We start from the raw sequence: 14692 nt of genomic DNA, 5'->3' as shown, positions 1-14692 counted from the left end.
CTTACTTTCTCCACTGTGATGAGTCTGTCAAGGTGCTGTTTTGTGCTACTGTAATTTTCCTCAGGACTGCACCTGCTACATATGTCCTGCATCCCTTCCCATCTGCACTGTCCTCTCCATAAAGTATCTCATAAAATGTGCAGAAAGGATCCACTATAGCCTCTTTATCCTGTACTAGGGAACCTTCTGTGGACCTTATAGTTCTTATTCACGCCTTATTTATTTTTAGATTTTAAGGACTGAGCCGATAGTTTGTCAGTCTTATTTGCCATGTTTATAATATGTACTCTACAAGTTTAATAATGTGTGTTCCACACTATTCATTGCCATAGTGTTTATCTGGCCCCATACTGTTATCTGTTGAGAGTCTTAGGTGAGCCCCCTCTTTATATCTCTCTTCTAGACCTTTCAGATCTTCATGGAGTTTCTTGTTTTACACTCTCTTCAATTTAGCTAAATGGATGCCTGAGGATCAAAACTTCCTACTTATCACTGAATTAAATGCATTCCATGAGTTATTGAAGGTTGTGTCACCCAGTAACTTGTCTGTAAAGTACCCCTTTATAAGAGTCGCAATGTTGTCGCTATTTAATGGGTCCCTAAGAAAGTGTTTATCTAAGGTCAGATATAAACTAATTTGTGCATGATCCAAAGCTGCAATCTCCCCTATCTGAGTGCCCATCATGTCCACTCTCAGAGCATGTGCTATAAATATATGGTAAATCCTCATGTACGGTCTATGGATGTGCGGAAAATAGGTATAGTCCCATTCCTCTGCGTATGCTTTTCGGCATGCATCTATAACCACAAGATTCACAAGGTCTTGTTTAAGATTATCTGAGACTTGTGTCTCCTGGACACTGCTTCCCACCAAGTGATCCAGTGATCTATCCATGAGCATGTGCAGGTCCTCACCCAAAAGGTTTTGCTACAAGGTCCACCATAAAGATTACCTGCCCCGAGTTTAGGGCATATACCAAACATTTGGAAAACAGAAATCCTCCCCTGAGTCAGACATCAAAACAGAACAAACCAGACCCACATTGTTCCTACAAAGTTTTGCCACTCCTGCTTTCTTTACCGGTCTTGATGTAAGAAACTGCAATGCAAAATGTCTGTGTTTAAGTCAGCCCTTATCTTTGCTTAGAAGCTGAGTCTCCTGGATCAGGGCTATGTCCACCTCCCGATCACCCAATGGGTGAAACATTCTGGTGCTTTTATTCAGGGAGTTCAGTCCCCTAATTTTCTGGGGAAGTATCTTGACCATCACAGTTAATTATCCATATTTGTCCTTGTGCGCTTCACTGATCAAATTCTCCCCCAACATGTAATACTCTCCCTGCTGCCTCCCTTTCCTCAACTATAACACATTCTAATAACAACAAGTGTGTGTATCCACACCCCCACCCCCAGCAGGTCCACTCACCAGTGAGCTTTCTAGTTGCCCTTGTCGTGAGCTATGGAATCAGACAAATTCCCCCTGGCGTTTGCCATATTTTCTGTTAATCCTGCTCAATACCGTCTCTCAAAACGTCAGAAAAGACTTCCTTGTTTAAGTTCTGTTGTGCTACATAGGTTTTACTCTGCTCTTGTCTCTTAAGTCTGGAGGCCTCCCATGTGTCCATGGTGTTCTTTCATGGCTTGTCGCCTTTCAGTAATCACTCTCTCGACTTCCCATTAGAGATCTTCTTTGTGTTGAGTTCAACTTGTTGGGTAGGGATCTCAATCTTTGGGAGACAGAACACTTTTTCCCGGTTTTGAATCACATGCTGTTGTTTATTCCATTCAAATTGAACACCCATTTGTATCATATGCCATATGCAGTTACTTTTTCCGTGATAGGTTTTAGTTGTTTTCTCTTTAGCAGGGTGGAGTTAGAAATATCCTGAAAAAGTTGAATGTTCGAGCCGCTAAAGGCTATGCGACCACTTGCTCTCTCCTCTCGTAGCATCTTTTCCTTTAGTGTGTATGCATGTGGCTTGAACAGGATATCCCAGAGTATCTCTGTGTTGGTTTGGTGTCTGGGGCTGACTCAATGCACCCTGTTCATCTTCAGCATTCCTGGTGATTCCTTCTGGGGAGCAATAGTGCAAACAGTTATTGTAATTTGTAATAGCTCTTCCACCTTATTGCCTTCCACACCTCCCTGCAGGAATTTCAGCCTAATATTATCTCGACTTGACCTGTTATCGAGATCCTCGCACTTGTTTTCCAAGTCGGTGATCATTGTTCGTAGGGCGACTACTTCAGCTGTTGTGTTGGGGACCTGGTTGATGATCTCAGTAGCCGATTGCTCCATTTTATCTATTCTGCCGCCCAGCGCATTCAGTTCTTTCTTTAGCCCCCCCACACTTCTCACAACTCCTTCCCTGAGATCCGTCATTTCACAGGCTAAATTATCCTGGAGGCTTTTCAAACAGTTTTTGAGGTCTTCATTGGTGGATTCCCCCCGCACAAGTTTCCTGGCGCAGTGACACGTCTGGCAATGTTGTCGCCTGTGAGCACAGGACAAATGTATCTATGCTCCCTTTTAAGTGTTTTCTTGGAGTTTTGTTGGCATTTCACATCAGGACTCCCAGTATCTTCCCTTTTAGCCACTTTTATGTGGGACTTTCAATATGGTCATCCAGTACTTTGGAGGATAGTAATTCTGACGACTCGACACCCACCTTTCTTCAAGTGTCAACCATAAAACACTATCACCTATCACTTTCAGTAATCACTCTTTAAGTCCATGTTACATTACCACATTCTCAAGGTTTCATATTTGTACCCCCAGTTTTTGCTAATGCTTCAACCTCTATCAGTTCAGGAATGCCTGCAGATAAACATGCATTAAGACTACCCAGACACGATTTGCTACTGCTGTGAATCACTTCTGAGTGATCTAACAACTCCCAGGTTATGGTTGTACACTGCAGCATTCTCAGGCAACCCATCTATGCACCACAGTCTGGGGTGAGTGGCCCGCCACGTTAGCTGAGCCATCACAGGTGATCACTACCCCAGGTATTGCTGAGGGAGCAGACTCTCCCAGCATTCACCGCCCTTACCACCAGCACTCCTCATTTCCGTTCCTTGTCAAACTTTGGGGTCCCCACTATCACAATAATACAAAGTCCAGCTGCAGCCTCCAGGCCTACATTGCTCGAAACCCATTCCTCCATGGGCCTCAGCTGGAACAGTCACAAAGATTTTCGCAACGCGCTAGCCAACAAGATGGCACCCTGTACAACCGGTGTGTCGGTGTGTGTGTGACCTAGGCTCTCACAGTAGCATCTGCACTCCCCATGAATGCACGCTCACACCAGAAAAAATTGAACCCGTTAGTGAAAAAACTCAAAGAGATTATTTTGCAAGGATAACAAGTTTAATTGCAAAAAAATAAGGGTACAAGCAAAGAGCTTGAGAACATTCTGCCCCAAAGTAGCACATACAGAAGCCTATAAGGAATCACTGCATCATCAATGTACAATAAAAATCCACATGGCGGGTTTGTGAGACCATACACATGGGCCTCCTCCATAGAGGATGCCAGGCTATGATTGGTTCCAATCTTGTCCATCTGTCTTCCCTCACGTGGGGTCAGCTGGGCTCATCTCTCCCGGGACTGAAGGTCAGGCTGTTCACATGTTGCTATTAGATAGTTACTATTGTAAGATAATACTACTACATCATTATGGCATGCACCTAGGAAACGTGGGGACTGCCACAAAGGGACATTTCTGTGGGAATAAGCAGTGCAGTTTCATCTGCCTTCAGCATGTGGGCCTGTTGAAGTATCGCTGCCAGCCTTATTTTTACCATGGGGCCATGCAGGACTGAATGTGTCTACCATAACTACAAAATGGTGTCTCTTTATAGTGCGAACTAAGTCTAAACATCGATAATTCATGCAATGTTGGGGTTCTGCCAGGTTTCTTAGCATGGTCCTCTCCCCCCTGGTACATCACATTGCATGTCTGCCTATCTAACTCGCCTCACTCTAATGTGCCTAGGGACTGGGAAAGGCTAATTTCCTTCCCAACCTTCCCCCCTTTCATTACTTCTACAGTAACAAACTCCTCTGCATACTTGTGCTCATTTTCCCTCCCCACCACAGCTTCATATGGTGGTGTTCCCTTTATTGGCATCCATGACCTACATACATTTTGCAGGCTTTCTCCCGCTAGTCCATACTCTTCAGGAGTACATGTCATACAGATACATCCCCCAACCCCGTGCTAAATCTAGCCATACTTCCTTATAATTTTCAGGGTCGGGGGAGGAACAATGATCATGTGGTACAGCTTATCTACTTGATCTCCATAGGGTGTGGGGACCATGTGGGGATAGGGCGGTCAGTTTGTATTTCTGTCTCCTTTGTACTATGAGGTACTTTTGAAATGCCAATTGAAACCATCATCATTGCGCTATTAGGCACTGCGTTGGCACAACATCTGAGTCCCAGTTGGTACGTGCAAAAAAGATCAGGATGAACACGATGATAGATACCAGCATCTTCACCAGTGCTCCCAGCCAGGATGGGGTCCATCTGAATGCCATTGTAAACCATCCTCCTCTTGAATGCGAGCTTCTTTTTTCCATTTTGACCCCCAGGCCATGCACTGCAGCTATGACATTTTACAAGGACCAATTTTCTGCATCCTCAGAAGGCACCAACGTGCAACACGAACTCCTGATCTTTTTGCATACTCCTCCTTCCATTGCCGTCAGCATATCCAGGACATAACGGTTTTGCATTGTCATCAACCTCAGGGCGCGCAGCTGGACCTTCATGACGTTGAACCCCTGCTCAATGTCATTTGCCAACTCGACTAGTTCCCAGCACACGATCTGCAGCCATTTGGCATTGGCTTGTGCTTGTACGCTGGGTAGCAAGAGTGATGCAAAGAAAGTTTTAGCTGAGCTAAACAACTTGTATTCTTTGGTTATCTCTTCAAGCAGTGCTGATGAGTCTTTGGATAGATAGTTTGGCAGTCTCTTTTTTCTTCTCAATGTGTCCTATTGGTTCTTCCCAGGGAGGATGCAAAATGTTAGTGGTTGCAGTGAGTTTTATTCTTAGACTGCTTGGACAATGTTGGTGTTTCGTCAGGAATTGGTGTCCCTTTCATGTGTTCTTCTGGCACTAGTAGTAGTGCTGAGTGTAGTGTGTCCAGCAAAAAATAGCCCCTCCATGATGTTGGGAGATGCAAGTACGCATGTTGGCCACACACCTAGTAGTAGTCCATCAGTGCTGCCATGCCCTTCTTCAGGTCTGGAATCAGCAATGTTCTATTGCATCGCTCATTGGAGCTGACCGACAAAGGTAGTTCCATCTCTGTGGAAAAAATAGATCATAGTTCTCTTCTCAGTGCACTTTCACTGGCTTCTCCATTGCTGCAATCCATGTTAGTTTTGTAACGTGGTCTGTCCATATTTGTGCACATGTACTTCTCACAAATGCCACTGTTTTTTCTTCATATCCCAGGAGGCCTTGGGCTCGGCAACTGAGCGTTGTTTCCTGACACTTGTTGTATACTCTATCAATCACTAAATATGGCTGCTGTAGGGAATTGACTTTCATCGGGTTGTTCTTGCATTTCAGGGTATCTGGATCAACAAGTTATAGCGCATGCTGTGTGCCTGGAAGTGCCTTTTAGTCTACATTGGACAAGATTAACCAGGCTTTGTGCCTTTATAATTGGGACTTCCTGTGATACTAAAACCTTGGGGGCCCTTGATGTGTGCGTATCAATGAGCATGCATCGAAACTACTGTTGGTCGTTCGTCTTCCCACCACACTCATATCAGAATACCACCTGTTTGAGTGTTCGGGATGATGAATATCTACAATAGCATCCATGCCTAGGCAATGGTAATTTTCGTTTTTGGGCCTACATGCTTGTCTTTTCATTCTATCATTGCATGATATATACCTCCTTGGTGGTATACTACTGCTGACATTGTTAGTACTGCTACTATTTATGCTACAAAGGAGGTTTTTAATTGTGGGAAATAGTATTTCTATCATTTTGCTCATGCACACACTCATTCAAGCACTGGTGGTAATTATTTGGGATGTATTGTTCATATATACAGTTGTGTTTAGCAGTTCTGTTGTATTGAGAGGTGTACAGATAAAAGATTAGCCCCAATAAATTCCCAACATAAAAATAAGTATGGTGAACAGAATGGCAGTAAAATGCAAGTCACATTTATATTATATATAATCTTGTAGAACTAATAACATTTCTATCACAATGAAATGAATAATTTGATGTGGAGCGCTCCATTTTCTTCCTCCTGTAATGGGAACAAAATGTGTGGTGGGGTAAAGGGGAAGGGATTTTGTGGGTAGGGAGAGAGAGAGAGAGAGAGAGAGAGAGTGAGAGAGAGAGAGAGAGAGAGAGAGAGAGAGAGAGAGAGAGAGAGAGAGAGAGAGAGAGAGAGAGAGAGAGAAAGAGAGTGTTTTCATTTACAGAGCTTATGCTTTTAGCAGCAATGCATGTTTTGGATCTTATACATGCACTTATATGAGGATAATTAAGCTAAGTATGGTGAGATTGATTGGTTGTTTGTTTTAGCTACTGGTGAGGAATTTGACAGTTCCTTGCAAATATCTGAGAGGTGCATCCAATATCAAAGCCCTTTTTACCTTTCCTGGGAGGGGGTGGAAAACACCACTTCATAATGCCCGTTGTTCCACTTGTGTGCAAAGCTCCTGACATATACTAGCTCCCCTGCAACAATGGTTGGGTGGGTGTGGTGTTTGTGGCAGGTTGATCTACAGTGCCTTGAGGACTGTCTGGGCAAGGTGGTGTGATCTGTCGCAAGGTACATTTGATTGCACATGTTAAATCCATTAAATACTCTTTGTACTCCTCTCCCAGAATTGCTGCAGCACTTTGGGCATCTGATGCCCTCCTGATAGGGGAGACGGGTGTGTGCATGCACCTGCCTGTCACTGTTTCATGCAGTGAAAGGTGATGGCCTTCACTTGGCTGTGTGTGAAAATTGAACAGGGCCAGGGGCAAACAATACACCCAATTCTTCTTTAGTTGGTGCAGAGTTTGGAAAGTTAATGCTTGAGAAGGCTGTTGATTCATTCCACAACACCATTTGCTTGTGGGTGATAAATTGAGCACATACAATGTTTATGCCAGAGGCAGTGCAAGGGCAACTGGACATACAGAAGCTTGGGCCCAAGTTCAGAGGGTGACCAGGTGACCAGTGCATGGAGCAGTCAGGTGCATCAGCAGGGGAGAGGAAGAGAGGAAGCAGAAACAAAAAGGAAGGTCTTGAGTTGCTTCCAGAAGCGGAGGAGGTTCTGCTCAAGTTTGAGAGAGGCACATAGGCTGTTCCGGAGGAACGCGCCAGGCCGAGGAGATAGATCTGCCTTCAACTCTCTGCTTGGAGGAGCGTCTGACCCTCAGAGAGCTGGAGGTGATTGAGCTGAGAGCTCAAGAAGGAAGATGTTAGAAGAGAAAGTTGGAGGTAGAGCGGTCCCAGGCACCAGAAAGCTTTGTGGACAATGCAGAGTGTCTTGAAGTTGATCCTTGCACCCACGAGGTGCCAGTAAAGAGACATCATAGCTGGAGAGATACAATCCCTGTGATTGAGGCCAACGACAAGTCTTGCAGTCCTGTTCTGGATAAGTTGTAAAGGTTGAAGAGTAGGGGCAGGAAGTTTTAGAAAGAGGCTGTTGCAATAGTCCAGCGTAGAGGGGACCCGAGTTCTGGAGACAATGAGCTTCTGGAGGAAAGTGAGAAAAGGAATCATACCTCGGAGGAGGTGCAGCTGATAATTTGACTTCTTAGAGACATCAGAGATGTGAGGAGAGAAGGATAGGGTGGAGTCAAAGATGACACCAAGATTCTTAGCCTCACAGGAAGGAGCAGAAAGAGGGCCCAGACTGGGTGGCCAGAGAGAGGGAGGATAGGAGGGAGCCGTGTATCAATGAGGATGATCTTAGTCTTATTGGCATTAAGGCAGAGATCATTGGTGACAAACATTTCCTGAATCACAGCCAGACAATCTGGTATGAGAGAAGAAGCAGAGGTGGCTGAGGGAAGCCTGAAAGAGAGCTGAGTGACATTTACATAACATTGAAAATTGGAGCAGAAAGTAGGGATGTGGTATGCAAGAGGTGCCATGTAGTGGTTCAAGAGCCACAGAGAGAGGTTAGACCCCTAGGGAACACCACAAGTAGAGAGAGAGAGATAGAAGAGCGCTAATAACCCAGTTGAACCTGAGAGGGTCGGTCCGTGAGAAATGAGGTCAACCAGGCAACGGCTTGATCAGTAATACCAAGGAGATGATTGAGCCGTATGGCATGGTTGACCATATCAATAGCAGAGGATAAGTCAAGGAGAATGCGTACAGAATGGAGATTAGAGTCAAGATTGTAGAACAAGTCTTCATGGGAGTTCAGGAGAGCAGTTTCTGTGATTCTGGCAGATCTGAAGATGGTGGTCATGGAGGCAACCAACAGATAAAATATGTAGATTAAGCTGTGAAATGGCCAGCATTTCCAAGAGTTTGGCCAGGAAAGGAGTGATGAGCTGGGGTGATAGATAGCCGGAGAGGAAATATCGGCTGAGGACTTCTTTAGAATGCGGTGCACAAGAGAGTGCTTAAGGGGGAAGGGAAAGTTCTAGTGGCAAAGGAGTGATTTCAGAAATTAGACAAGGCTTGAGCAAGGGTGTCAATGTGGTTCTCGATAGTTCTGGATGAGCAGGGGAGAACCTGCTTTGATGAGACTTTCATAGATCTGACTTGTCTAGAAAAATCGTCAGGGGTGAAGAGGGGAAGGAGAAGAAAGAAGGGGGAGAGATGGCCTCAGATGGGCCAGGAGTGGTAGAGGAGGAGGAAGAGGAGGTAGTGGAGGAGAGGGTGGAGAGGATGTCCCGAGATTTAGTAGTGAAATGAGAGGCCAAGGCCATACAGAGAGCCTGGGAGGGAATAGGAGAGATAGAGACTGCAGCATGATTAGCCAGCTCCTTGCAGATTTTGCACAGTTCGGACGAGTTGTTAGATGCTGCAGAGAAGTGGGCTTGGATGTAGGCTCTGTTCTTAGAGAGGACAGAGAGTATGTACTGCCTTTGGAGCAGGCAGCAGGCCAGTTTGTCAGGGGCTGCACCCGAGGCTTTCCGCTTCCTCTCTGCCACCCTACACTTGCGTTTAAGGTGGCGAGGTTGGAATCGTATCAAGAGTTGCACTTGGATTTGGGCTTCAAGCAGATCCTCATGACAAGGGCAAAGACATCCAGAGTGTTAGAGATAGATAGATGAAGGTTACAGACGGCTGTGCCAGGTGTGAGTCAGCCAAAGGTGCAGGAGGAGGAGAGAAAGTGGCAGCAACAGCCTTAAGTGAAACACGTGTCATGGGTTGGATGACTGGGAAGGTAGGTGACAGTGCTGGAGTAGGCTTGACCTGCTAGGTACAGACAGAGAGGTGGGAAGAAAGGAGAAAGTGATCACTACAAGAGAGAGGAGTGATGAGAGGGTTAGAGAAGGGGAGGCTTGAGGAGATCAGAGCCTCCAGGGTGGTGCTGTGATTTCTTTTAAGAGTTCATTGAAAAAGTGGGTGCCATTTTCGGATCAGAAAACATTACACACTCTCATGCGAGGAAAGGTCTTGCAGACCAGAAATGATGCGGCCCATTTGCCATCTGGGTGGGCAGAAGGGCCATCCTCAACCCGCCGGGAGAAGGGGTACACCACAACTATGAAATTTCGCGCTCCGTTACACCTCTACACCTCTCACCCTTGTCTGCTTCATCAATATGGAGCTTTCAGAATTACCCAATGGGGTGGGGCAGGGTGACTCTTAAGGTACACAGTGTCAGTCCAGTGCTAAACACATGGCATGTTGTGCACTATATGACCATGGTTGTGAGGTGTTCCTGGAAGTTTGGTATGAAGCAGTCCTCCTGGATATCTGCTACAATGTGTTGTTTTGAACTTTGAGAGGGGCAGTGCAATTGCTCAAATGTTGTGTGCAGTAGTTCATGGGGCATTATTGCCTTGCAGGTGCATTGCTGTCTCTGTAAGAGATCAGTGGGTGATTGTACATAAAATTGCTTGAACCAAATTTCTTTTTCTTCATGTAGTGCTCTGCATTGGAGCTCAACTATTCATACTGTGGGCATTGTCATGCATTGGTCCTTCTCTGGTCATGCCGAAATGGTAGTGATAACGTACTCAGCGGGTGTGGGCACTAGGAGATATGCTGCCATTGTGGTTGCTGCATCCGCGGCTGCGTTTCCCAAATAAATGCTGTTAGTAATGTTGGTATGATCAGCGCATTTGAAGACTGCCACTACAGATGTACCTGTTAAAGCAGAAATGAGGGAGTTTAGTGAGCCTGCATGTTGCACAGCGGAACATTCCGCCCGTCAGAAGCCCCTTCTTTTCCAGTCTGAGTAAATGGTCACATGACAGTCTTTCGATGCTCAAAGCACTTCTATGAGCACTATAGGTTCTGCTGCTTGTGCTGAGTAGTGCATTGGTAGTCTTGGCAGAACTAATGTTTCAATTCCTCTGCTTCTAAGCACACACTACAGTCCCTGTATGTCTTTGGCCTACGTCCTGGTCAATTGTCTCTGACCCCTCAACGAATAGTACCTCTCCCTCTTCCAGCAGACTGTCTTTTGCTTTGGGGATATCATCCTCCTCACCCTCATATGTGTCACAGTCATTTTGCTGCAAGTCCTCTTCTGTGCATGCTTCCGTTAGGAACAAGGTGGGATTTACTGTTTTTCAGCACACTACATGGATGTTTGTGCCCGAAATGATAATCTTGTATGCCGATCCTCTCTGTTTGGTCAGGGTAGACTTTGATATTTCTAAAATTGGAAATACTGAGTGCTCCACGTACAATATCACTGAGCATCCCATCAGAATTGTGGAGCTTTTCTCAATGGCGAAGGCAACTGCAGCTAGGCCTTGTTGGCATGCAAACTGTCCTTGCAACACTGAGTCTAGTGAACCACTGTAGTAGGCCAGTGTCTTATGGCCATTGTGCTCTTTTGTGCCAGCACAGCAGCCATAAGTGTGCCATTTGAATGTGAAAATATGTACAATTCCTGCGTGTAGTCTGGAGTGGCGAGAACTGGGGCTGTGGAAATCACTTCTTCTAAGTTGTTGTAATTTTGTACCATGTCTTCTCTCAATTCTAGCTTATGACTGCCCTTTTGTGCTTCCTTGAGGCACTCTTAGATGGGTTTTGTGTATGTGGCACAGTCTAGAATCCATGTTTTGCAGTAGTTGCATAACCCCAGAAACATCTGCATGTCTTTTACTGTGACTGGCTTGGGGGTGGTGTGCACAGTCGCTGCTCTGTCTGGTATGATTCTTTTACCATCTGCTGAAATGAGTTGTCCTCATTATAGTACCTCAAGCTGGAAGTACTGGAGCTTGGCCTTGTCAACCTTGTACCCCTTGCGGTCTAACAGTTGCCGTAGGGTAATGGAATCTTTACGTCAGACTTTCTCACTATGCACTAATAAGTCGTTCACGTACTGAATGACTGTGCTGGGCACATGGATGTTACCTACGTCTTTGTGCAGTATCCTGTTGAATATGCTACAGCTCTCGCAATACCCCTAGGGCAAATGAGTGTGCCAGTAGTGCTTTCCACCAAGTGTTTTTTAAATCGACCACTGTGAAGTGTGTTGCTTCATTGGGGATGATACTGCACAAAATGGAAGCAGGGTAAGGAACCAGAGGAAATTCTTTGTGTACTATGTCATTAAGTGGGCGAACATCCTCGATCATTCTCCAATTACATTGTTTCACGTTTTTGACAGGATATATGGCTGTTTTGCATGGTGCAGTGAAGGGCAATATGATCCCTTGATGCAGTATGGCCTGCATTGTGTCCTTTATCCCTTGTTCTGCCTCCCTTGATAGTGGGCATTGTTTCACTCAGGGCAGTACTGCTCCATTTGTTTGTGTGATCTGCACTGGGGTTACTTCTTTTAGTAACCCTAGATCATCTGGGTTGTTGGCCATAATAGTGTTAGCACATGATCTAAGTCGCCCTGGATAATGTGAGGTTGTGTGACAACGGCCATCAGGAGTCTCTGCACTCTCCTGTACTGGATCATAATATTGCAGCAGATGCAAATCTCAGGTATTACCTCCCCGTCATTGTCATTGGCTTCAAAAAGTTCTGTATCGTCAATTCTTTGACTGGTACTGTGGGATGAATGCACAGTACATTATGCCACTGGCATCCGTGGCTATCTGTGCCAAGAACAACAATTATTTTGGGAGATACCAACAACCCTTGCAGATCTAGGGACAGTGTGGTGCCTGCTACTAACTCTGCGGACACTACAGGGTGGAAAATGAAATCAGATGGCACTCTCCAGCAGGCTTTGGTAATTTGCGACACTGCTTGCACGAGCACTGTGATGCCATAGATTAACATGTTTGGGTCAACGGGAATGTCTTGCACCAATATGTCACTTGCCATGGCTTGTATTATGAGCACCACCCGCATTGAGCACATACATGGCGTTGACTTTGATTTTGATTTTGAGTTATTTATAGTGCACACACAAAAAACGTAATCGAATCCTGGCGCAGATGGAACAATGACTGAATTGAATAGAAAAATTCAGCCAAATAGTGGTTAATGCCAGTAAAATTCACCAAAGAAACAGGTGAGAGCAACACATATCTGAATAAATAGGTCTTTAGTCCTGCTCTAAAAGTCAATAGGGACTTTGCCCTTCTTAGATTCAGTGGGAGGCTATTCCCCAGTCTTGGTCCGGCAACTGAGAAACTGCAATCTCCTCTTGAGGCACAGTTTGTCCTGAGGATGGTAAGCAGACATTGGTCTTCTGACCTTAGAGCCCAAGTGGGATGATGCCGCTTCAGTTTGTTTGTTAAGTAAATTGGTGCCAGTCCAGTGAGGCATTTGAGCACCAAACACCCAATTTAAAATTTTATGCAGTCCTCTACCGCTAGCCAATATAGAGAGCGGTGTAGTCCTGAAGTTGGGATGTTTTTAGTTGCGCCAAATACCAATCTTAAAACAGCATTTTAGCCATTTTGTAAGCAATGGATCTGTTTAGCCAGGGCTCTGGCCAAAAGTCCATTACAGTTATCTAATTTAGAATTGACCAGAGCTCCCACCACTGAAGCACGATCAGTGTCGGGTACATGGGGAAATGCTTGATGTAGGAGGCGGATGTTATAGAAGACTGACTGAACCTTGGCTGAAACTTGACCACAATAACCAAGGTCACTCTGTCAAACACAGCCAAGATGTTTAACCTTGGTGACATATTTGAGGCTAAACCCTAAAAACTGGGGTGGTGGAGGACTGCTTTTCTCTTAAAGCAAATGTTTGGGTTCAAATAGGATAACCTCTGTTTTTTTGCGGTTAAGTTGCAACCAATTTTTTACCATCCAAAGCCCTTTTTCCTCCAGGCACTTGCCCACTGTAGCAAGGACATCCTCCACATCATCAAGCCTGATGTACAATTGTGTGTCGTCGGCATATGAATGGAATCTAAGATAGTATTTTCCAAAATATCCATTAAAGAACAGAGATAGATATTAAATAGGAGAGGTAAAAGTGCCAACCCCTGATGAACGCCACAACACTGATGTAGGATTTCAGATAAGAACCCTCTCACCTGTACGTATTGTTTGCGCCCAGTAAGGAATGAGGTAAACCACTCCAAGGCACATGAATCTACATTCACAAAGTTTTTTAAATGATCTAACAGAATGCCATGGTCCACACTCTCAAAGGCGGTGGATAGGTCGAGCATTACAAGCAGGGAGAGTTTGCCTACATCCCGTGCCTGCAACAGCTCATCCTATACTGCCATCAGTGTCGTCTCTGTCCCTTGCTTGTGACAAAAGCCGGACTGCAATGTGTGGAGGAGACCATTGTCTTCAATAAAGTTCTGAAGCTGGCTTGCAACCACTTTTTCACAAACTTTTCCCGGCCAGGGAAGACCAGCAATGGGACGATAGATGTTGTAATCCTCCGTGTCGAGACTAGCCTTTTTTAGTAAAAGGGAAACAATTGACAATTTCAAAGAATCAGGAACTGCACCCTGAGTTAATGATGTGTTTACAAACTTTGTCATAAATGGGGTACGCTCTAAAGAGAGTTGCCTAGCAACTAGGGCAGGAATTGGAAAGAGAGAGTCATTTGTAGGGTTTAATTGCTACAAGAGGCTACAAATGTCGTCCTCTGCTACTTGTTTAAAACTGAATTCAGCTGTCTCAGTTGTTCCACTCACTGATGCCCTAATCGTTTGTTTACTTGTATTTACAACATCCAGATGAGGTATAGAATCTGGTTCTCTACAGAGCCTAATATTGTTTTGGATATTTAGAATTTTGTCTCTAAAAAATATATTCAGCCCATTGGCATAGTTTGCGGAAGAAATCTTAGCAGCGTTGCGCAGACAATGCTGTTGTTCATGAATGAGATTGTCATGTTCAACTTGCTAAGAAGATCCCTGCTGAGCAAGTTGACAGGAGAACTCTCAGAATACAGTAGAGGAGCGCATACTACCCTTCCTCCCACCTTTACATCTGAATACTTTGTATATGGAACCATTAAAATAGCCCCAGAGAATCCCTGCATGTCGAGAGTTTTGCCAGATGGTGGAAAGCACCTTCACTGATACATAATTTCTCAGTGCCTGAATCTGCAATAAAGATGAACTGTTTGTTTC

This window comes from Ambystoma mexicanum, chromosome 6p (genome assembly GCF_040938575.1).
Source record: "Ambystoma mexicanum isolate Mex_15411 chromosome 6p, UKY_AmexF1_1, whole genome shotgun sequence".
NCBI lineage: Eukaryota > Metazoa > Chordata > Amphibia > Caudata > Ambystomatidae > Ambystoma > Ambystoma mexicanum.
Note: the sequence above shows the minus strand (reverse complement) of the source record.